Genomic DNA, 22,302 nt, shown 5'->3' with positions numbered 1-22,302 from the left:
GGTAGATTTGTCTGGTATCCCTACTCAGTTAGTTGCAGAGATGAGCAGTCTTCCCAGTGCTAGAGCTGCTGAGAAATGGGAGCACAGCAGGCATTGCTTAGGTGGTTGAGCACTAGCATCTGCAGGTTGAACAGATCGTTGAAATCCTAGCAAACAACCTTAAATCTCACCGCAGAGAACAGTACCACATCAGAACATCTTCAGAGTGAATCACAGAGGGTTGGATTGATTTCAGAAGGAGAATAAACTCAACTTTCCGTTTAGAATTTGCCTGCTGAAATTTCTAATTGAATTGTTTCTAGTAAAGATTTAGTGCTTATGGGCATAACAGTGTTAATGTTATCCCCACAAACTTGATTTTAGTTTGTATTTGGGATAACTTACTACAGGCATGGTAAAGTGAAATGTGGACCAGCCATCTGAAAACCAGGCTGATGTATTTTAGAATGGGAAATACAAATTATCTTGAATTTTGGGATTCAGAGAATTCCATTGATTAAATATTTTAACTTCCTGAAGTTATAAATGGTAACTTTTTTTGATTATTTGAACTAATATGAAAATATAAAGGTCAAAAACCGCAGTTCTCGGTTTTGCAAACTGCTCATTTGGTGTGGATCATACTGAAATTGTACCCAAAGCTAAAATCTTGCATTTTACATGTGTGTAAGTAGTTCTAAAAGGAAAATTTGCTATGATTAAGCAGTGCAGGGCAGCATTTCCAGGGAGCCACTATCCTGCACTGAACACCAGAGGGCACAAAGTCTCTAACAGTCATTATGTCTCTTCTGACGGTCTCAGAGCCAACATTTAAACGAGTCTAAATACTGTAGAGCTTAGGAAAACAAACACAAAACTCAATTGGAAAAGCAAAGGGAAAGTAAATGCACTAGGAGTTTTAGAGAGCAGATAAAAAAGGGTCTCGCTTGCAGCATGTGTACAGCCGTACTACAAGAACTTGTGTCAATTACTTGTAAGGTATGCACTGGCATTTTTAGTTTTAAACACAAGGTCATGTGTTAGCAGTGTGCTGCCACTGCATGTTAATGGGTGTTGCCTTCTGTATGAATGAGAACACGCTTGGATTAAGCAGGTCGTTTTGAAGTAGCAGTGATCAAAATGACTTCATAAAATGCACTTATTTCTGTATGCTGTACTCATTAGAAAGACTGTTTTAGAAATAAGACAGGAAAATTTGGAGCCACTTAATTACCTGACTGGCTGATTCTGTTTGCATATAAAACTGTTGTATTGCCATAAGTATGGGATTGCACAGAGTTGCAGCAAAAAAATAATGGTACTAAAGAATATTCTGACCTGTGACTAAAATTATTGCTATGTTAGACCTTCCTAGCTCAAAGTGAAAATTTGGAAGTGAATTTTTGTGAGCTTTCAGTAGATTTTTTCAAATGAACCAGTTGCCCAACTGTGACCATGGACCTTGGAACCCTCCAGGCCTCACAACAAGCAGTGTGTCTCCCTTTGTCGTGCTTTTGCTATAGGAAAGTAAGCATAGTACTACTCTATGAGCTATGTGAGGCTGAGAGCTTCACAGCATTAGAATTAAATCTGGAAGAAATAGACTTCAGAGATGACTGCAATTTATCATGTGATACAATCTCAGTGTATTTTATTTTAAATTTGAGTCTAAAACCAGTGAATAAAGCTGTAATCATCCTGTCAGCACATGTAACTATTCTCAAAATTAGACAGTGATCAGTCTAAGTGAATAAAATTTGGTTGTAATTTCAGGAATGCCATTAAACTTCTAATTAATTTCTAGCAACTGCGGCTAGTCTAGTGCTCCCAAAGCATATCTATAACTTGGGAGGCCAAGAGTTAAACCCTTGGTGTACCAGTAGTTTTCTGTTGGATGCTCATGTCATGATGCTTCGAGTAACTGTAAGGCCCTCAGAAAGGATTAACTCACTCAGAAACTTGGGTAGATTTCTGCATGCCTGAAAATATCCTAAAAGAGGGGTGCTTACCATTAGACTGGTTCTCAAGAAGAGGTGAAGCTGGTCTGAGCAAGCTTTTTCAGGCATGAGGGAAATCCTTTGCCAGCTTTGTGTGCGATGTTAGCTGGGTGCTTATGATTTTGAACTAGTGAAAAAAGCTAATCTGTTTTGGCCATGCTTCCATATATCTAGGCATTTGGTGAGGCTGGGTACTTGGGGCTGCATCCTAGGTGACAGAGAGCCATATCTCGTTGTTGGGGTTGATTTGGGTGTTCTTCTTTTCCCCAGTGCATTTAGAATGCTGTAGGCACAGCACTATGCATCAGCTTTTTGGAGGAGCACTGTGAGCAGGCTGGAAACCAGAAATGGAACAGCCTGCAGCTGCCCACCTCTTGGCAGGTAGCGGCCATAGCTGGAGAGCTTCTGGCTTGTGCTCTTTGCTTTTTATTGCCTGGGAAAGTCCAGATCAGAAATTGAGGCAAGAATATTCCCATTTGGGAACTTCCTGAAGGATGTGTGGTCACTGTAGCAAGCCTAAATGTTGTCTCTGTGCTAGGCAGGGAGGTGGCTGGGTCTGTGGCCTGGCATGGCGTTGGAAGAGAAGCAGAAAACCTTGGCCCTGGGGGGCAATGTGCTTCCTGAGGAGGAGCTGCCTTGCAGAAGTGTCCTGCAAGATGGCTCTGCAGGCTGCTCACTTACAGGGCTATGCTGCTCTGAACCAAAATTGGCACACATGGGTGAGGAACCTGGCTGTGAGGAGGGGCAGAGGCCTACTGCAAGTGATGGGCACAGTCAGAAATGCTGTCAGGTCTTCCTTGGTGTTAGCACCACCTTATGCTGGTTAATATTTATCCCTTGCTGTGTCTGAGCTCCATCATGCCTTTCATTGGGTAGGTTTCCTCTGATCTGTTTTGTGCTACCACTCCAATCTCTGAAAATCTGCAGCAAACTGTTAGTAAAACTGGTGATAGGCTGTGTCTTCCAGCTCTTTCTGAAGAGGTGTCTTGAAGCAGACTGGAGTGTGTTGGTACAGCTGCAAAGAGTTATTTGCACTATGCCTGCCTGTAGCCTATGCAAATAGCAGGCGAAATGATTCCTTGCTTCTGTAGGACCTGACTTCATGTCTAACTGTGTGCACCTGTGCATTTATGGAACATAAACAGGCCCTACAGTTGAGTGGAAAATCTAGTAAGAAGCATGATAGTATGTGCTCTGTTTCTGAGACCACAAAGGTACCCAGGAGAGCATGGTGTTTCAGCAAGCTGAAGCTATACGTGTTTTGTGTGTGTTACTAGACATTTTTCAGGCATATTTAAAAGCAAAAACACTCCCTTAGAAATAATTGTCTTTCATCTCTGGTACATTCTAAGCAGCGTCTCTCTGCTTTTAAAGTAGCTAAGTTGTGCATCTGATTGTTAAAAATCTTGTGTTATATCAGGAAAATGACTGCAGGAAGCGTCTGTCCCTGAATTCAGTGGTTCTTTTACAAGTATATTTATCAAGGAGGTAATGGACAGCGAGAAGCATTTAACACTGATGTTATTCATCAGCAACGCATCTCTGAATTTTAATGAGTTTTCTCTAAGCTTTTTAAAGAGCCTCCTGTTTTGTTCCCATAAAGTACTCAGGCCTTTCTGTATTCCAGCTCTATCATAAACCTCGAGGGCAGCCCTCTGTTGCCTGAGCTCCTGGAGGGATAATCAGTTGTCTTAGGAGGCTTATGGAGCTGCACCCACATTGCTTCAAGCAGGAACATTAATGTCAAGTCTGTAAATAGGTTTGGGTGTTCAGTTATCCTTTTTCAGCACTTTAAAGAAATCAGTTACCTGCCATTTCATAATTGCCTTAAAAAAGCCTACAAGAGCTTTTTGTTATTCCGGATTATTTGATATTCCGGAACTGAGCTGTCTCCAGATCCCTGACTTTTTCTTGTTGACTTAATCTCACTTCATATTCATCTGTCATAGACACATTTTACTACAAATAGTAATTGTGATGCAAATAGTGATTCCACTTGTTAAAAAATTCAAGCATTTACTGAAGGAAAGGTATTGCTGGTAGTGATCAACCAATGTTAAGTGTTGGCTTTCTGCAATGTGCCACAATCTGGGAGAAAATCAACTCTACCCCTTAATGTATGCAGCCATTCTAAAAACCTCCTTTTCTCTAAGATATATAGTGTTCTGTTGTTTCAGTGTACATCAGCATTTTAAATACAGCTGCATTCACTAGGATGCTTCTAGGCTTGTCTGGAGATCAAAGTCTCAGTTATTCTGCAATGAGTATCATGATGGGGGGAGTTGGATAGTATTTTGTTATCTGTCTTTTGGCTTCTTCACAAAAAAATAGTGCCACTGGAGTACTCACTGCTGTTTATATGATTTTCATTGACTTCAGTGGGCAATGGATCAGGCTGTATAAGCACAATTTCCTCATTGTTAGCAGCTGTTCATTGCGTAGCATTGCTTGAGCCACTATTCAGCTGGCCATCTGTGATCTGGGACTTCTCAGACTGCAAGAAAATCATTAGCTGTTCCATTTTGGCAGGAGAATATTGCAACTTATCTTGGAAATGTGTTTGTACAAGGATTAATAATGTTTTTCCCCAATATCTTTTGCTTGTCACTTGCCCATCTGTGGTTCTAACACACGAATGTTAAATAAATACAGTAATAGAATCTATGCTTTATACATTCAATTTTTTTTTCACCAGAATGCTGAGAAATTAAATCTGTTAGGAAGAGGCAGTCCATATTATCAATATTATTTATAGTATTTATACATTAGTCTCTGACACTTATCAGTCTGCATGGAATATAAAATTTTACAAAATGATAAAAAGAGGTTGCTGTCCTGGACCAACTCAGAATTAGTTGGCAGTGAGCTATGGCACTGAATCATGACTGAGAGTTTTGGATGTAGCTGAATCAAATGGTATAAAAGAAGAATTGAATGTACATTACTTTTAAGTGTGTATATGGCTAAGAGTAACCACTTACAGGTAGAATTATTGTTTTTCCAATAATTCTTATCCAGAAAAAAAAAAAGCAGCTGTGGAGGTTTGTATCAATAAATCAGCATTTCAGCAAAGTTGTTGTGTTAGCCTACAAGGATGGATTCCTTCTGAAATACACTTGTACCTACATTTTGTTTCCTGCAGGAACTACGTGGAAATTCTCAATGACAAATGTTTCCCTTAACATTGAACAACATTTTTTAGAAGAGTTAGAGGAATGTAATGAGACAGAAACAAGGAATGAAAGATCATTTATGGATGCCTGTCCTTTTCAAGAAACTTACATTACTTTCTATTTTGAGCTAATAATATCTATGTGAGCTTAGTGGAAGGGAAAATTATCATTTTTTGCTTTGGAATATTTTGTCTGTGTTCATAATTCCTGAACTGAAAGCTGCTCCTCAGTTTGTTCATGCAGTAAAGCAAATGGCAGCAACCCCCAATTTAGCTTCTGGTAAGTGTTTTTCTGTCCAATATGTGCTTCCATTCATGTTTTCACTAGATACCACAGATGCACATCTGTTGTGAACTGGGGAAAATCTCAGTTTTCTCTGGTGTTTGAGCTTTGGGCTTCTTTCACTTTCAGTTTGTAGATTAAAACCAGAGAAGTCAATTTTGCTGTTGCTGTGGAAGCTTAGCTACTCATTTATATGACTAGAAATACAGAAGTGAGGTTGGAGTGAAGAAAGGTGATGCAATACAATCTCCTTTACTTCCTGAAAAACAGGATTTTGCTGTGCACAAATTTTTGTTATTATATATAAGAAAAATTGCATGATTTCATCAAAGATTTCCAGCCTATGGGAACTTAACAAGATTCATGGAGATCTCAAAAAGAGTTCTCCGAATGCCAAAATAAATGTCTGACTTCATTATTCACTGGGAGGAGAGCCTGCTGAGCTCTCCTGCAGCAGGAGGGTGGGTCTTTGCACTGCACTAGGATCTTTGTTGATTCTATGAGTCTGTCAGCAAAGTTTTGGAGTGAGACGATATACAGGGCTGTACTTTGCTCTAGGAACTGCCAAGAGAAGCACAAAGACTCCTTCCTATAAACAAGATGTGATGTACAAGTTCTTTCTTTCTTAGCATGCTCAACAGCTCAGAGACCATTCCCTTCATTAGGTGACAGGGATGGCAGTAAGGGAATGTTCTTGCTTCATCCAAAGCATGTGATGTGATATGAGGAGTTTAAAATAATGAAATAACTTTTTTTTTTTTTCTGCTATAGTCAGGCTTTGTTTGCCAAAGCATGAAGTCTATGTAGTAAGTAAACCTTATGAAGATGTAATGTGTAATACATCTTCTATATATTTAGTAGATGTTGGTAGAGTTATCCACCATAGGAAGTTACATATCAAACTGTACAGTTTAGAGCCTGTTTTGTGTACTCAGTGAATCGCAGACGTGTTTAATATTTCTCCCTCTGAGGTTTAACAGCGTATAAATAAAATTTAATAAACAACCTTTGACTTTAAACAAACGTATTCAGATGTATGATGTTTGCTCAAATCTCAAGTTTTAAGAACACTTAGAAATACTGAGCTCATTAAATCTAGCAAATACGTCTTTAATTTACACGCATTCACTTTCTGCCAGCAGCATCATTTTCAGTGTCACAGCTAAGGATGCATTACTTGTGTTATGAGCTGTTGTTTCAGAGGTGGGCAATTTTGCAATCATGGTTTGCCGAGAATTTAAACTTGCACATTAAGTTCCTGCCCAAGAGCCATTTTTTCCCCCTAAATGTATTCAGAGAAATAGTTTATTCTTCATGTTGTTATGGTGGAAAAACACTGCCACGGTGCTTTCATTCCTCTGATTTTTGTGCCTATAAGAACACTGCTTTAAAATACAAGCATGTGAGATATGCACTAGGATAACAAGCTACCTTTCAACTACAAAAAAATTTTTGAAGTCCTAACATTGCACTCTTTTGATCTTTTTCATTTGAGTTCCCATCACCAAACGTATTTTCTAATGATCTATCATTTTTAGTATTTCCTAGGATGGAGCTCTCACTGTTGTCATTAAAGATTGTTTGTCAAGTTTCTAGAGTTCTCCAACTGCTATAAATGCAATCATTATCCTCCTAGATATCGACCATTTTAAGCTTTTGCTGACTTAGATGGACTTTGGGTGCTCAGCTGCTGTTAGTATTTGCCTTTGTGTAGCAATTGTTGTTGTAAAAGTGTAGAGCCAGCTTAGAATATTGGAAATGAAGGAGGGGTTGATTGACAGTTCATCAAAAACCCTCTCAAGCTATTGGAGCCAGCTTCAGTGAGTTAGGCAGCGATTTCTTGATTACAGTCATGTCTGGAGATTTTGCAATTGCTAACCTCAGAATACAGATGTCTTGAGCATTGCTCTAATGTGTATAAAAGGACACATTTTGAGTATCAGTTGCTTATCATTTGTGTTTCGAATGTGCAGAGCTTTTCCTGTGATTATATGAAAAGAGATTCGTTAGCATTTTGATTAGATTATCTACCTAAGAGTCTGTAGTTCAAAGAAACAAAGACATACAGCTCCCATACAGTAGCAGAGTAGCTCTCTGAAGCACTGACTTACAACCCTTCTCAGAATACAACATACTGTGTATCTCTTCGTGCTAATGAGATTGTTAATGGAAGTCTAAATTCAATACCCAGAGAGTGTCAAGGCAGTTGTACTTTATGTATTCTGTTTGCTAGTGGTTAAGGCAAAATGTCTATTCCGTGTTTAAAACTGCCCTTGAGCTGCTCACAAACGTGGGAACTGTTCTCAGTTCTATTTCATATTTTGTACAGAGCTGCATAGGTAATTAGATAGGAAGATTTTTTTTTTTTTTTTTTTTTTTTTTTTAATAGCCTCTGAACTTACCTATTCCTTAAGGAGAAAATTGAAGGTGGTAATTTTTGGTGGATCCCAGCTGGTGGAAAGTTCCTTGCCCAGGTATAGCATCAAAGTGTTGCTAAGTTCTGTACATTGCCTCTTTTGGTTGAAAACCACCCAGAAGCTTCCTCAGAGAAGTTCTCTAGAGATGCGTGAAGCAAGGAATGCTCTAAAACTATGCCAGAATGAGTGAAATGAGTTAGTAGGCTTTCATCTAAGGTGTACTGATAGGGACCCTACTGTTTGTGGTTCAGTGGGCTCAGTTCAAGATGGGGTGAAATTGCCTGGGGGAGGAGAGTATGTGTCCAGTTCAAAACTCCAGAAGATACATTGAGTGCATAAGTTACAATGTTCCCACAGCTGGTGCTGCTGGAGTGAAATCTGGGATATCCTGGATTGGTTGTCAAAATAACTTAAAAAATGGTATAGCTTTTCAGTTTAATATTTTTGCTTTAATATTTTTAGTTTCTTTTCCTCTTTTTAAATGAGTCAATTAAATAGTTCTGTCTTATAGCATTTACATGTGTAATAATGTGGAAACAAAACATTTCAGCATTTCTGAAATAAGGTTCATTGTTGAAAACATATTTTCTTGGTCAGATGTTTTCTGGTCTGAAATGGGAGTGGTTTCCTATTTGTGCCTTCCCTCCTTTCTTCTCAGAACTGTAGGTTTTGGCTAATTTTAACTGTTTATGAAAAGAAAAATGGCCAAAGCTGGTTGTACTCTTCATTTAGTTTTATAAGCTTTGTCCTCACTGCCAGACAAAGATTGCTTTCATAAGATTCTCATTGGTGTCTTCCACTTTTTACACCTTTAGAGGTCAAGGAGCAGCGAGTAAGTGGGAGAGAAGCAAAACTAGTTCAAAGGAAGAAAAGTAGATTTAAATGTAGGCTAGTGGTGTTGGTTTCCTGCTTGTTGTGAAAGGGCTAAAATACTTCATCCCAGTCCCTGCTGGGTTCAGGAATATCACAGAGCTGCCACAGTTGGAGGAGTTATCGTGCATTAACTGATTTGCAGAAAGTATTCAGCTTGAGGCAAGTGCAAGGCAAGAGAAATTTGTCTCTGCCTCTTTCACTGAGGTTGTGTTAATGTGTTTTACCTCATAGTCATGGAAAGCTGCAAGTGAACTCCTTGCATGCTTAGCTGACATCATTGTGTCTTGGTCATCAGAGAGGAGGATATTCTACTGGTTAAATATACTGTGACCCTTGGGGTGGTGTGAGGAAAGGCCACCACTGTGACTAGTTGGAGTGTTTTGAAATAAGCCCAAAGGTGGTGTTTTTCACACGTGTTTCCTCCCACACTTCAGCTAGATGTAAATACATATGAAGTCTGCCTGTAACAGTGGTGACTAGTGCAGATCAAGATAAACGAATGAAAAGAAATATTTATTTTGCAGCATCAAGGATGCAAGCAGCATTTTCAGCTCTTTGCAGGCAGCAGTCACATTTCTCCTGCATGCTCTTAGCTTGTCTTGCTTAGCACAGGTCCTAGCTTGAGCCCTGGCAGCTGAGGAAGGCAAGGGGCTGTGTGAGAGGCATCTTGATCAGCTCCCAGCTGGCTGCTGGTGCTCTCCCAACCCCCTCCGAATTACCAGGGCTGCCGCCTGGCTCAAATATGCTCAGAGTTATGTCTGTGAGCGTCACCTCTGTAACTGTAATACAGATAAGAATTTACCAGTGATCTTGGGAGACATTCCCTGGCCTGACATGTGGGGAGGCATGTGACAGTAGGATCCAGTGCTGCACTACCGGTGAGACAAACAAACATGCTCATGTCCAAGTGGTTGCGTTGCCTCGTCAGACCCAGCATATTGACGACATCATTCGGATAGTCTTTCTTTCTGGATATTTCAGAGGGCGGTGGCTGGGAAGAGTTTTACGCAGACTTTCTCAATGTTTCTCAAGTTTCTGTGGAGGTTGCCCTTTTCGGTTGCAAGGGAAAGAGGCTGTCCCCAGTGGCAGGTCCTGAACAAAATGGGAGCTGCCAGGTGAAGTTGTGAAAAAATAAAATGAGGCCAAATTTCATATCTGCAATGTTTCCCCTAGAAAATGTGTGTGTCTGTTCCATGATTGATTCATCCTTATCTGGAAGACAGTCTGATAGGTTTCCTTTTAAGCAAACTTCTGGCTGTGCGTTATAAGCCAGCTGTGTGCAAGGGGGTTAAGTTTTTGCCTCTGCATGGTGTGAGAGCATCCCTTCCTTTGCTGTCACCAGCCTCTTCTCAAAGAGTTTCTGCTGTTGGTGCGCTGTTTTCTCCTGGTCTATATCTACTGGCAGGAGGAAAGGGATGAAAGAAAGCTAAAAGGTGCTCTCCTTTTTCATACCGAGAAGTGACTGTGAAGGATAATCTGAATGTATTGTCAGCTGTGGCAAACTCATGGATAAAGGGCAGAAAGTGTGCAAGAAACACTTAGCATTTAGAGCATTTAGAATCATGAATCTATGATGTGACAATGATAAGTCGTTTTCAAAAACTTGGTCATCTGAATGCAGATAGGAGAGGAACTAGCTGTGTAAAATCAATGAAAAGGAGTAGATTTGTCAGTGTGATATTGCTAGCTACCACAGCTTTGTGGCTAAGGGGGGGGTCTGTGGGTCCAAGCATGGTGGGATGCAAGTTCTCCTTTAACTCCAGGATATGGGATCTTAACCCATTTTTGTGCAGGATTGTTTTTGTTCTCCTAGCAAGTAATATCATTCCTGAAGTAATTCAAGTAAATGAATACAATATGTTTGGTGAGTATATTACTGTAATTAAGATTCCCAGTTGGGTTTCTCATTTAAGCAGCAGGATGGTCTAGAGAATTAAATTAAAAATTGGGAACCCTTCTGTCTTAACCTTGCTCTGTAGAGTGATTCATGCTACATGCAGGGCCTGTTCACTAAGACCAGGCTTGGGTGCCTAAAGATAGGTGCTTGGATTTGCACTTAGGCTCTCAAATGAATGTTGTTTACTTTAGAGGTGCAGCTCCCTGAGAAGAGAACAAGTCTGTAGGCATTTGGCCTGTCTGGAAAATGAGCTAAGCTTTATGCACCCAAGCGGTAACTTTACCCTTTAGGGGATACAGTTCACTCAGGTGAAAATAGTGACAAATGCTTTGCTGCATCACAAGAGGAGAGTGAGGTGAGTAGTTGAAGCTAGCACTACAGTGGCATTTTGGAAATAAAACAGCTTTTGGTATCTATGTGCCTGACATCAGTATTCATAGGAGAAGAAGCATGAATTTATGATGGAGAAGAGAATAAAGGCAAAAGGAAACTTGGTTCTGATTTTTCTGACTTAATTGTATGTTTAAATCTTAGTTCTTAATAAGAGTCTAAATCTCTATCAATTAGTAGAGTTTTTTTTCTTTGCTTTTTCTCAAGCAATATGGAGAATAATGAATAGTCAAGTGTGATGTAGAAGGGGAGAAAATCCACCAGCAGGGTTTGCTGAATTAAGCAATTGAGTGGCATTCCTGTGGAGTGGTTTTACAATGTCACTTGAACCCCATGGTTAAGCAGTTTCTAGGTAACTGGAGGCAGGTCTGTTTTCCATAATATATTGACTCAGCCTGGGACTGAAAACACACACACAAAAATCCTCAAACATTGCTGTATTCACTGCTGTAAGAATAACAGAGCTGTTTAAGACCTTGTGCATTTTTTCATGTCAAGAAATTTTTAAATGACTCGGCATATAAAGAAAAGGGAGAGTTACTTGGCAAGTTGTCCCAAATCATAGTTGCTTCTTGATACAAGGCATTTGTGAGAGAAAATGTATGCTCTGCTAGAAGTGCAGAATTCAGAACAAGATGAGAATTTTGTTTGGCTCCACAACAGAGCTATGGGGGAAGAGGGCAATGAAGGAAGTGCAGTAATAATGAACATGGAGAGAGGAAAAATAAGCCTCATTGTGAGAGGACAGGAAGATAGTGCAAGGCTGATGGAAGTGGGAACATGTTGGGAAACATGAGGCAGTCATTATGGGAGAGAGTGAAGGAGTTGCAGCAGGTTTTGGGAGGTACAACTTAGTGCTCCATTTGGTAAAGCCCCTGCAAGGGGTTGGAAGAAAGTCAGAAATGGCAGCAAAGCACGGGTGAAACCCAAGTAGTAACAAACTGAAAACTTTTCCTCAAAGTAGTGCCAGATGCTTCTGGCAGTCCTGCTGGCTCATGAGTGCTTGGGAGTTCATGACACTATTTGCACTGTCTCTATTATTCTTTGGATTATGCTTAGAGGAGGAAAATCCTGTCAGGATGAATGACTGTTTATCCTAGACTGGTTGTAGGAGACTGCATAAGGAGGAATTTATCACCTTTTGCCATAACAGCCAGGATGGGAAAGTTAAAGAAAACTGCCTTGAGAAATCAATTTTGGACTCTGTTAGAGACGCAAGAGGCACAGGCTGTGTATGTGCAGTAGTTAAAAAGAAAGAGAGACACAAGCATGTTTTTACTTCTAATTCAGTCACTTCTCACTGTAGGCAAGTTGACGAAATGTTGGATGGCTGCATTTCCAATAAGGAAGGAGCTGACACCATGTCTGTTATGCCATCTGTTTACCAGCCATCAGTGTACTGGAGAGGAGCTTCACTGAGGAGTGGGAAAACTTCCAGGGCTCGCAGTTGTGTTTAACTGCTTGAATGCCAGCAATGTGAAGTCAATGTGTTGGCAAGCCTCTGGTTTTCAGAGCTGTAACTACTGCAGTGTAGATTCTCCTTTTCAGCTAGCACAGCTTTTCTGGCTAGCGTGCTTTCCCTGCTGCTGTAGCAGAGGAAACCTGCTCCTTTCTCGACAGGCTGCAGCAGGATACTTTTCCTACCTGTTTTTAAACTGCTCTGTGCTGAACATCTGTTCCAGGTGGTTAAAAGAAACCCCTTGACCCTGCTAACAGCAGTATCAAGAATAAAGGCTGGAGAAGAACGTTGTTTTGCTGTATCTATTGATCATCTCTCCCATACAAACAAAGCTTTTTGTCTGCATGACATGTGGCTGTTGTAGCAATGCTGGAATGTCAGTTAATAGTGAATTAGTGGTGTGAAATTACCAAATACATGATAACTAAAAGCTTGAAAGAAGCTAGTGTTAACAGTTCAGCTTTTCCCCCCTGGTTTGCAGTTCTGCTTTTGGATTGTACAAGCAAGCTCCAGTGAACTCCTGAAATCACTTCTGGAAAATTTCTGTTTCGTTTCCTCTGTCAGCTTTTCCCACTTCAGAATGACAAAGGCTGGTGGTTGGTAACAGCCTTGAGTGAAATCTACAGGCCCTCCACATCCCTAGAGAAGACAGGGGTCTGTATCAAAGCTTCAGAGCAGGAGGAGGTACAGAACATGAATTTTCTAAGTAAAAATTCTGACTCTGTAGGAGGACTAGCAGAATTAGCTTCAAGCTGATAAGTATTCTAAACCCAGGAGGATGGTACTGACTACCTTTGCTTTCTGAATACTTAATTTCCTTATTAAGTCAGTGCAGCTCATTTATTTTTGCCTCTGTCTTAGTATGTCAAAACTTGGGCAAACTGTTACAATGAAACTTGGAAGAAAGTTTTCGTTTGTTGCAGAACTTTTCAGATGTGGAAATTCCTCACCAATCCTTGTAGTTAGTTTCCCTTTCTTTGAACACGATCTTTTCAGTTGTGAAGCTATGCCTTTTGGTTTCCTTTAGTCTAAATTTCCTTACTGCTTGTTTATCCTGGCTTGTAAGTGGACCATGGACCATGCTACAGATCAACTTTGTTGATCCATCAGATTCAGATAATTTCAGACAGCTGCACTTCTTCCTCCTGTGCACAACTGGACCAGTGAGCAGGACCCGATACTGTCCTGCAGTATCTGTGGGGCAGATGTGAGCTAATTCCACAAGAAAGCCATACAGTGGCACTTAGGAGTCACTATGTCCCAGTTAATAGACCTGTCTGGGAGATAGGGTGTATGTTTTCTGCTTGAGATTACAATAAGAGAGCCAAGCATCATCTAGCAAGCTCAGGACTGAGCAGAGCGATGTTTGTCAGCAGACTAAAGTGAGCTTCAAGTGATGGCTATATGGTATCATTTATTTTAATAGTGCACTGAGACCAGATATTTTAAAACAAAAAGCATTTATGAATAGTAGTTTCTGAGGCTCTACAATTCCCTGAAGAATAACCCAAACAGGCTTACAAGTTCTCCTTTTTGTTTTTTCTTGGGCGACTGTAGTTTCTTTCTCCTCTCAGAGAGGCCCTTTAAAGCACTGGAGCCCTTTGATCTTGCATGCACACGGCCATCTTCTGACACTGTCTTACCAACTCTCAAATGGTTGCAGAGAAGAGACTTTTTTCATGATGTTCTGTTTCCTTTTGCTTGCATCTCCTTGAAAGTCATTGTATACTAGTATATACAAAGTGAACACCCCCAGGATGAGGTTTTTTTGCTAGTTGTCACAAGTAACACTTGTCTTGCAGGTGAGCATTAAATAAAGCACAGCATTCATACACAGGATCTCCTTCCCAACAGTTTCTGTGATGTTCTTCTTCAAAAAGAAAGGTATTTACAGGAATTTGAGATCCTTGCCTAAAAATCATAACTGAGAGCTCTTGGTGCTTCTCCACCTCCCAAGGCACGTTGAGCTTAACTACTAGGCTGTGCTTTGCTTTGGAGTTCTATAGCTAGACCCTTAGTACCACTCAGCAAGATGGCCTACATTTATTTATTTTTATGATTTTGCTAAGAAAGAAATGAAAGAAAAAGAAAAGAAAAATCTACCTGCAGTCTATACTGAGAGACATTTTGCTCTGTGCCATATGTAATGCATCTCCTGTTAGTGTAGTCTTTTTCTTCCTCAAGGAACAGCTCAAGTAGTTGAAATCTGTTTAGAGGCCATTGTTGTTGCCAGTGCAGAAGTGTATGACTTCTGTTGCAGGCCTTTGGCTCACCCTGCAACGATCAGGGAACATATTTGTGCAAAGAGCCATACCGTTGCTCTAGCACATAGGGTTAACATGTAACATACCTCAGTGCCAAACTATGGGAGTAGAGATACCAGAATAATATCTAAAATGACGATTATGGTCTGCTGATTGTGTACGTATTATAGAGGAGGGTGGTTTTCCTTTTTCCTCTGATAGTTATATATACTTTTGAATATTAAATTGTATTTGATTGTACAGAAGATCTGAAACCAAAGTTTCAGTTCTGGAAAGTACCCTGCCCGTTCTGTTAGCAAGTCTTCAGCTGATAGGAGAGGCGTTTCTGTTCCCACATGGATGTGACAAGATAAATCAATTGAAATGTACATACTCATGCCATTCAACATTTTGCCCATTGGCAAAGTTGTAAAAATTGTCTTGAGGGTTCTCATCACTTTTGCACTGATCTTGTCTATACATGTGTGCAAAAAGGGAAAAGAAACTCAGCTTCCTTCTTCTCAGCTTCTTCCTAGTTCCAAGCATGTACTCAGAAGTCCATGTTCCCTGCTGCATGGAACTGCACACCACTTTGCAAAGAGTAGCCTTTGAGCATGGCAGGAATCCTTGCCAGCACTGAGGTTCGGTGGTGGCAGGGGAGCCATGTTGGTGCTGTGCCCTCCTCAATCTGCACCACCACTGTAACCTGTTGTTTCTGTGGGGCCTTTGAGATGCTGCAGCAGCAGCAGGTAAAGGGTACTGCAGGCAGGTAGGAGCTTCCATGAGGTGGGGGAGGCAGAAGCAGGGGCACAGGCTGCAAGTCTGACGCAAGCTCTACCTTGCTCTCCTCCCTGCCCCCACCTTGACTTTTCATTGCCGTGGTGTGCTTTGATTCATGAGCTTTTTCTCAGCTTGCTGCTGAACTGGGTGACTCAGAGCACAGTTCTATAAAGGCTTTATTAATGGAGATTAACGTCAGTACACACCTTTTGTTTGTACATGGTTCTTCTTTTTCTCCTCACCACCTTCCCTTCCTAAACTTCCTGTCTTGTAGCTGTTTAATAGCAAGCGTTGCTTAGGAGAGACATGGCTGTGTCCTTGCCCCTTCCCTTGTTGCCATGAAAGTAGGAAGGTTTCCAGACATGGAGTTCAAGTGCCACCAGCTACCTCTGATTAAATCTGAAGTGCAGACTAAACGTAAGCTAAAACCTCCTCCGTCACAAAGGGCTGCTGCTACTGTCAGGGCTTGTGCTGAAGATCTGTGATAATGTTCTGCCTTACAGGGGGAGAAGAAAATACAGTGGTTTGGGAAATGCAGCCCTGAGGCTTTTCCTGTGTTTGAAAAGGTGGGGGTACTTTAGCAAAGATGTCATGATCAGCCAAACAAAAAGCTGAAGATTACAGCACCTTGCGATGTCAGAATGCCAGTCAGCAACTTCAAGAGTTGAAAGAGAATATCTGAAGGGGATCTGATGATATTCTGTGCTGGTGTGGCTTCACTTCAAGTACTGCTTGAAGTGTCACAATGTAAGAAGGACATAAAACTAGGAGAGACCATCCAAGGGAGGGCTACAAAGACAGCAAAGGGTCTGGAGGGGGGCAAGGCATTTGAGGAATGGCTGAGGTCCCTAGGTTGGTTTAGCCCAGAGCAGAGGAGGCTGAGGGGAGCCTCATGGTGGCCTGCAGCTGCTGCTGCAGCAACACTGAGCTCTGCTCTCTGGTGACAGTGACCGGGGCGGAGGGAATAGTATGGAGCTGTGTCAGGGGAGGGTCAAGTGGGGGTTAGGGAAAAGTTCTGCACCAGAGGGTGGTGAGCATGGAACAGATAATGGTCACCGCCCCAAGGTGCCAGAGTTCAGGAGGTGTTTGGACAATGCTCTCAGACACAGGATTTGAATTTTGGGTGGTGCTGTATGGAGCCAGGGGTTGGATTCAGTGAACCTTGTGTGTCCCTTCCACCTTGAGATATTCCGTGGTTCTGTTATTCAGTTTTGCTACCAAAATTTTGCAGTGGAAGTACTGACTTCCACTGTCTTGGAGGAGAGAGAACTTTAGGCAGCTTGTCATCACTGTTCTGTTGTGTGTTCTCTTCAGTTTGCTGATGTTGGTTCCTGGGCTGGAGGAGGCAATTCTTTAGTCTAAAGGAGGGAGAGGCTTTGGTTTTGGTTTCATCTGCTTCGTAGTGTCAAGAGAAAAAATTCAAGGCCATATACCTTTTGTAGTTAGTGACGGTACTTGAAATGAGATCTTTGTGTGTGGTTAGAAATGACTTAATTTTCTAAAAATGGCCTAGCAAAGTGTAGCTGAAAATCACTGTCGTGCCAAAGTGCTTTGGCAGTTTATAGCCAAGGTGTTTCTTGTTTTAATCCAGCTCAGATGATTCTTTCTTCAACAGCAGAAATATCATCGCTCTTTGAGTCCTCTTGGCCATCTCAGTACCAAGGAAGTGCAGTGGGAGCTGCCCGTACTCTATCTTTCCCCAGTGATGGCCACTCCAGGTCAGCTGTGGGGCTCCTTAGATGAGCAGCAGAAAGAAGACTGTGCTCAGTCATTACGTTTACTCTTTCTGAACAGCTAATCCACACTCCCATTTGCACTGGCATTTGTGTTGTTGTTCTTGTTGTTTTTTAATATTAAAAAAGCAGAAATAAAAAATATCTGTACCAAGTAAAACAAGAAACAGGATATGCAGGAAGTATGTGAGACGTAGTTCATGCTGTGAAGTGTAGCCTGTTTTAACAACCAGTTGAGTGAAGTATTGCTAGTTAGCAATCCAAAAAAAGCAAGTAAGGAGTACTGCTATAGCAACATAGATTATGCTTCAGCAGCCCAATTAAAAATACAAAGCAAAACAAAAACCAACAACCAAAAAACCCCAAAAGATGGAGGGAACAGTTCAATAAGACTGTGCAGTTGATGTGCAGAGATGTAAATTAACCAGATCTGCTTGCAGTGCATCAGAGAGAAATTAGACAGAAATTCTAAAAATGCTGAATAATACACGTACAAACTAATTGACAGGCGTGGGTTCAGAGAGCTGCTTGACCACTAAGTCAAATTAAACATAAAAAATAGGAATGAAAAACTGAGTGGGAAATATATGGGTATTTTGTTGTCTGGAGACACTCGGCCCACAAGCTGTCTCAGAATGAAATGGCATCTTTAGGCGGACTCTGAAAGGAGAAAGTACATGAAGCATAGGTAGATAAAACAAAAATGTATTTCAGCCTCTGACAGTGCTTTGAAATCACTACCAGAATGTTGCAAAATTGCTGCTCAGGCCTTTTGCCACAGACCCGCAACGCTTTGTGGGCAGGCAGACTGGATAGCAGGCTTTTGTGTTAAACAGAGCCACCAAATTACCAAAATTATGAATATTATCATCTAATAAATGGTGACAAACAGAACAGCTTCCTGAGTCTTTTGTCCCCAAAGTGCAGGGTGAAGCAGTCAAAATTCAGGGATTTCTTATAAGTGTTTACATGATTGCCTTGTTCTGATGCTTGATTTCTGATTCTTTATTATTGTAGGTGTTCATTTCTTAGCATTATAAGATTCTGTGATATGAAGATGAAGATTTTGCTCTTTCAGTCTGAAAATTGAAAGGGTAGGAAAATGGAGAAAGAATAGATGCACAGAATCCTGCTACTGCATTTTTGTTTCCACTGAAATTTTCAAATTATTTTGCAAATACCCCAGCAATTCTTTTGTGGAACTTTTAGCCTCTTCCTTCTGGAAAGCCTCATGGGTATAATCCATGGGGTTGATACACCACCTGCATCTAAATTTTTCTGCACCAACATTTTAGCAGCTTCTGAAATTTCTTCTGCAAGACTCTTAATACTTGAATTTTCAGAAGATCTCCTTGAATTAAGTATTTTCAATTTTTTTTTCCTCATTCTTTAAAAAAAAAAAAACTCTGAAAGTCCTTAAGTGTATATAGATACACGTGCAAATGTGATGAGAATGTGCTCTAAATTAAATAGCAGAACGTACTCTAGGGGTACATGAGCAGGGTGAAAGGTGCAAAATGAAAACTGAAAAGATCTATTCTGAGCCTTTTTCTAGGATCATAAGATAATACAGATTGTGAGTTCAGTAGATTCTTAGTCCAATTTTGTGCTCAAAGCAGGGTCTCAGCTCTCAGATGAGATCAGCTAGCTCAGAGCTCTATCCATTGATTTCACAACCCCTCTAGACAACTTGTTCCCATTGCTGTCTTATTAAGTCTTACAGCTATTTTATTCAAAAGCACATTTTTCTTCTGAAAATAAACATACTTATTCTAATGAAAATGTGGCAATTGGCTTAGCCCTGGGAAAATGGCAGAATAGCACAGTTAAGGGCAGAACTGAGGGTTACTTCAGACAGCTGACTTATTAAGGCTTTGGTAGAACCTGGGGATAGACTTGTTGAATGTAGTTTTGAACGTTGAATGCTAGATCTTTCAGCTTTACAAACCTGCATGTTACGTAATCTTGTGGAGAAATGCAATACCTGTTACTACAGTGGTAATTGGTAGCATCAAATATTTTTTATTTTTATCTTCCAAATATATTCAAGTAGAGCTACAGAATCCTTTGTCGCAACATTTGAACCAGGCCTTCCATGGCCTTCATTCTAGCACCCCTTCAAACTGGCCTAGAGATACATGGATCATCATGTGCATTGTAGCTGAAAACAGCTGCTAGGAGTCTTCAGCAATTCTTATGGTTTTCTTTTCCTGATGGATGATTCATTTATCTGTAAAAATATTAGAGAGTGCTTTGATATTTCTGAGCTTGTGGCTGGGAATGATAAGGTTGAATCCCTATGGGTAAAGATCAGGGGAAGGGCTGACAAAGCAGACATCCTAGTGGGCATCTGCTACAGACCGCCAAACCAGGATGAAGAGACAGATGAGGAGTTCTATGAGCAGATGCTGGAAGCTGCACAATCGCCAACCCTTGTCCTCATGGGGGATTTCAACTTCCCTAACATATACTGGGAATACAACACAGCATAGAAGAAGCAGTCTAGAAGGTTTCTGTAGTGTATGGAGGATAACTTTCTGGTGTAGCTGGTGAGAGAGCCTGAGAGGAGCTGTCCCAGTAGACCTGCTGTTCACAAACAGAGGTTTGGTGGGAGATGTGGAGGTCAGGGGCTGTCTTGGACAGTGACCATGAAATGGTAGAGTTCTCGATTCTTGGTGGAGACAGAAGGGGGAACAGCAAAACTGGTATGTTGGACTTCTGGAGGGTGGACTGAGGTTTGAATTGTTCAAAAGACTAGTAAAGGGAGTCCCCTGGGTTTCAGTCTTAGAGAGTAAAGGGGTCCAAGATGGCTGGTCACTCTTCAAGAAGGAAGTCTTAAAGGCACAGGAGGTGGCTGTCCCCCTGCACCGCAGTATGAGCTGGCAGAGAAGACTGGTGTGGATGAATAGGAAGCTATTCTTGAGGCTCTGGGAGAAAAAGAGAATCTGCCTCTTTTGGAAGAAGGGATGGGCAACTCAGAGTACAGAGAAGTTGTTAAGATGTGTAGAGAGAAAATCAGAAAGGCAGAAGCCCAGCTTGAACTCAGCCTGGCTGCTGGGGTAAAAAGGAACAAGAAACTACATTAACGGTAAGAGGACTAAGGAGAATCTCTGTTATTTATTGGATGAGGCTGGGAATATGACCACCAGGGATAAGGGAAAGGCAGAGGTTCCAAATGCAGCGTCAGGGAAGGTTACGGAGCAGATTGTCTTGAGGGAGACTACGTGGCATGTCTGGGAAAACTGGGGGATCAGGCCTAGTCAGCATGGGTTCACCAAGGGCAGGTCCTGCTTGACCAACCTGATCTCCTTCTCTAGTGATCTGTCTGTTAGACGAGGGAAAGACTGTTGATGTATTCTGCCTGGACTTCAGCAAAGCCTTTGACACTGTCTCCCACAGTATTCTCCTGCAGAAGCTGGCAGCCCATGGCTTGGACAGGTGCACTCTTGGCTGGATAAAGAACTGTCCGGAAGGTCAGGCGCAGAGAGTGGTGGTGAATGGAGTCAAATCCAGCTGGCGACCTGTCACGAGTGGTGTTCCCCAGGGGTCGGTGCTGAGGCCTGTCCTCTTCAATATCTTTATTGATAGCCTGGATGAGGGCATTGAGTGCACCCTCAGTAAATTTGCAGATGACGCCAAGTTGACTGGAAATGTCAATCTGCTTGGGTGAAGCGAGGCCATACAGAGGGATCTGGACAGGCTGGATAGCTGGGTGAAGCCAATAGGATGACTTTCAACAAGGCCAAATGCTGGGTCCTGCACTTTGACTGCAACAGCCCCAGGCAATGCTACAGGCTTGGGGCAGAGTGGCTGAAAGACTGCGTAGAGGAAATGGACCTTGGGGTATTCATTGATGCTTGGCAGAACACGAGAGGCCAATGGCATCCTGGCTTGCATCAGAAGCAGTGTTGCCAGCGGGAACAAGGAAGTGATTGTCCCCCTGTACTCAGCTCTGGTGAGGCCGCACCTCGACTACTGTTTTGGGTCCCTCACTGCAAGAAAGACATTGAGGCACTGGAGCGGGTTCAAAGAAGGCTGGACGTTAGAAAATAACTACTTCTCTGAAAGAGTGGTCAGGCAGTGGAATGGGCTGCACAGGGAGGTGGTGGAGTCTCTGGCCCTGAAGGTGTTCAGGTAATGTCTGGATTTTGTGTTGAGGCACATGCTTTAGTGGGAGGTATTGATGATAAGTGGGTGGTTGGACTGGGTGATCTTGTAGGTCTTTTCCAACCTTGGTGTTTCTGTGATTCTGTGAAAAACAGGGAAATATTTGTACTGTCATCCTTCTGTGTTAGAGCCAAACTATCAGAGATACCTTAGTCCATTTTTGTTTGCATAAAGCAAACACAGACTTCTCTGATTTGTGTCTCGAGTCTCTAACTTCACTTGTGCTGCCATGGCTCTTTGAAAAGCTATTCAGAACTGACTTGCAGACAGCAGATGAAGAAGAATTCTGTGAATCTATTGGTAAGATTTTAGCAGCGCAAAACTGTCTTTGCTGTGAGAACTTCAGTCAGATGAGTTTTCAGTTCTGTAAAAGTAGTTGTTCTTTCCAGGACATTTTACTAATTCTGAATAAGTATTTTCTATGAAAAAATAGGGTGATTTTGAAATTCTCATGAAATGGTGCCTCATTTCCTGTTGGTTTGTTTATCTCCTCAGTACCACATTTTGACAAAATGCTGCATGACAGAATTCAAATATTTCGTAATATTAAAACTAAAGGAAATCAGTAATAAGTGCCAAATTTTGTATTTATTAAAATGAAGCATTTTATTTGCACAAAATGCAAACAAAATAATTGTAAAATGTTTTCATCTTTCATTTCCTGGTAGAAGAAGCTATTGCAGCAAGGTAATGAGATGCTGCCAAACCAGTTAGAGATTGTACTGGGATATATACAGAAGTGGCACACTTCTTCTGTAGAAGAAGCAGAGGATGCACTGAAAGGAGTTGATGCTTTTAGCTTTATACATACTTTTTTCCTACTTCCAAGTTTTTCTCTGGCTTCCCAGTTTTTTCATGTTATGGCTTCTGTTTTCTTTCTCTTGGATGTTTCTGTATTATTTCTTTTTTTTT

The sequence above is a fragment of the Lagopus leucura genome, unplaced genomic scaffold, assembly GCF_019238085.1.
Source record: "Lagopus leucura isolate 7727_CA_CO unplaced genomic scaffold, USGS_WTPT01 Super-Scaffold_73, whole genome shotgun sequence".
Lineage (NCBI taxonomy): Eukaryota > Metazoa > Chordata > Aves > Galliformes > Phasianidae > Lagopus > Lagopus leucura.
The sequence above is the reverse complement of the archived record's forward strand: the minus strand, read 5'-3'. Positions refer to the sequence as shown.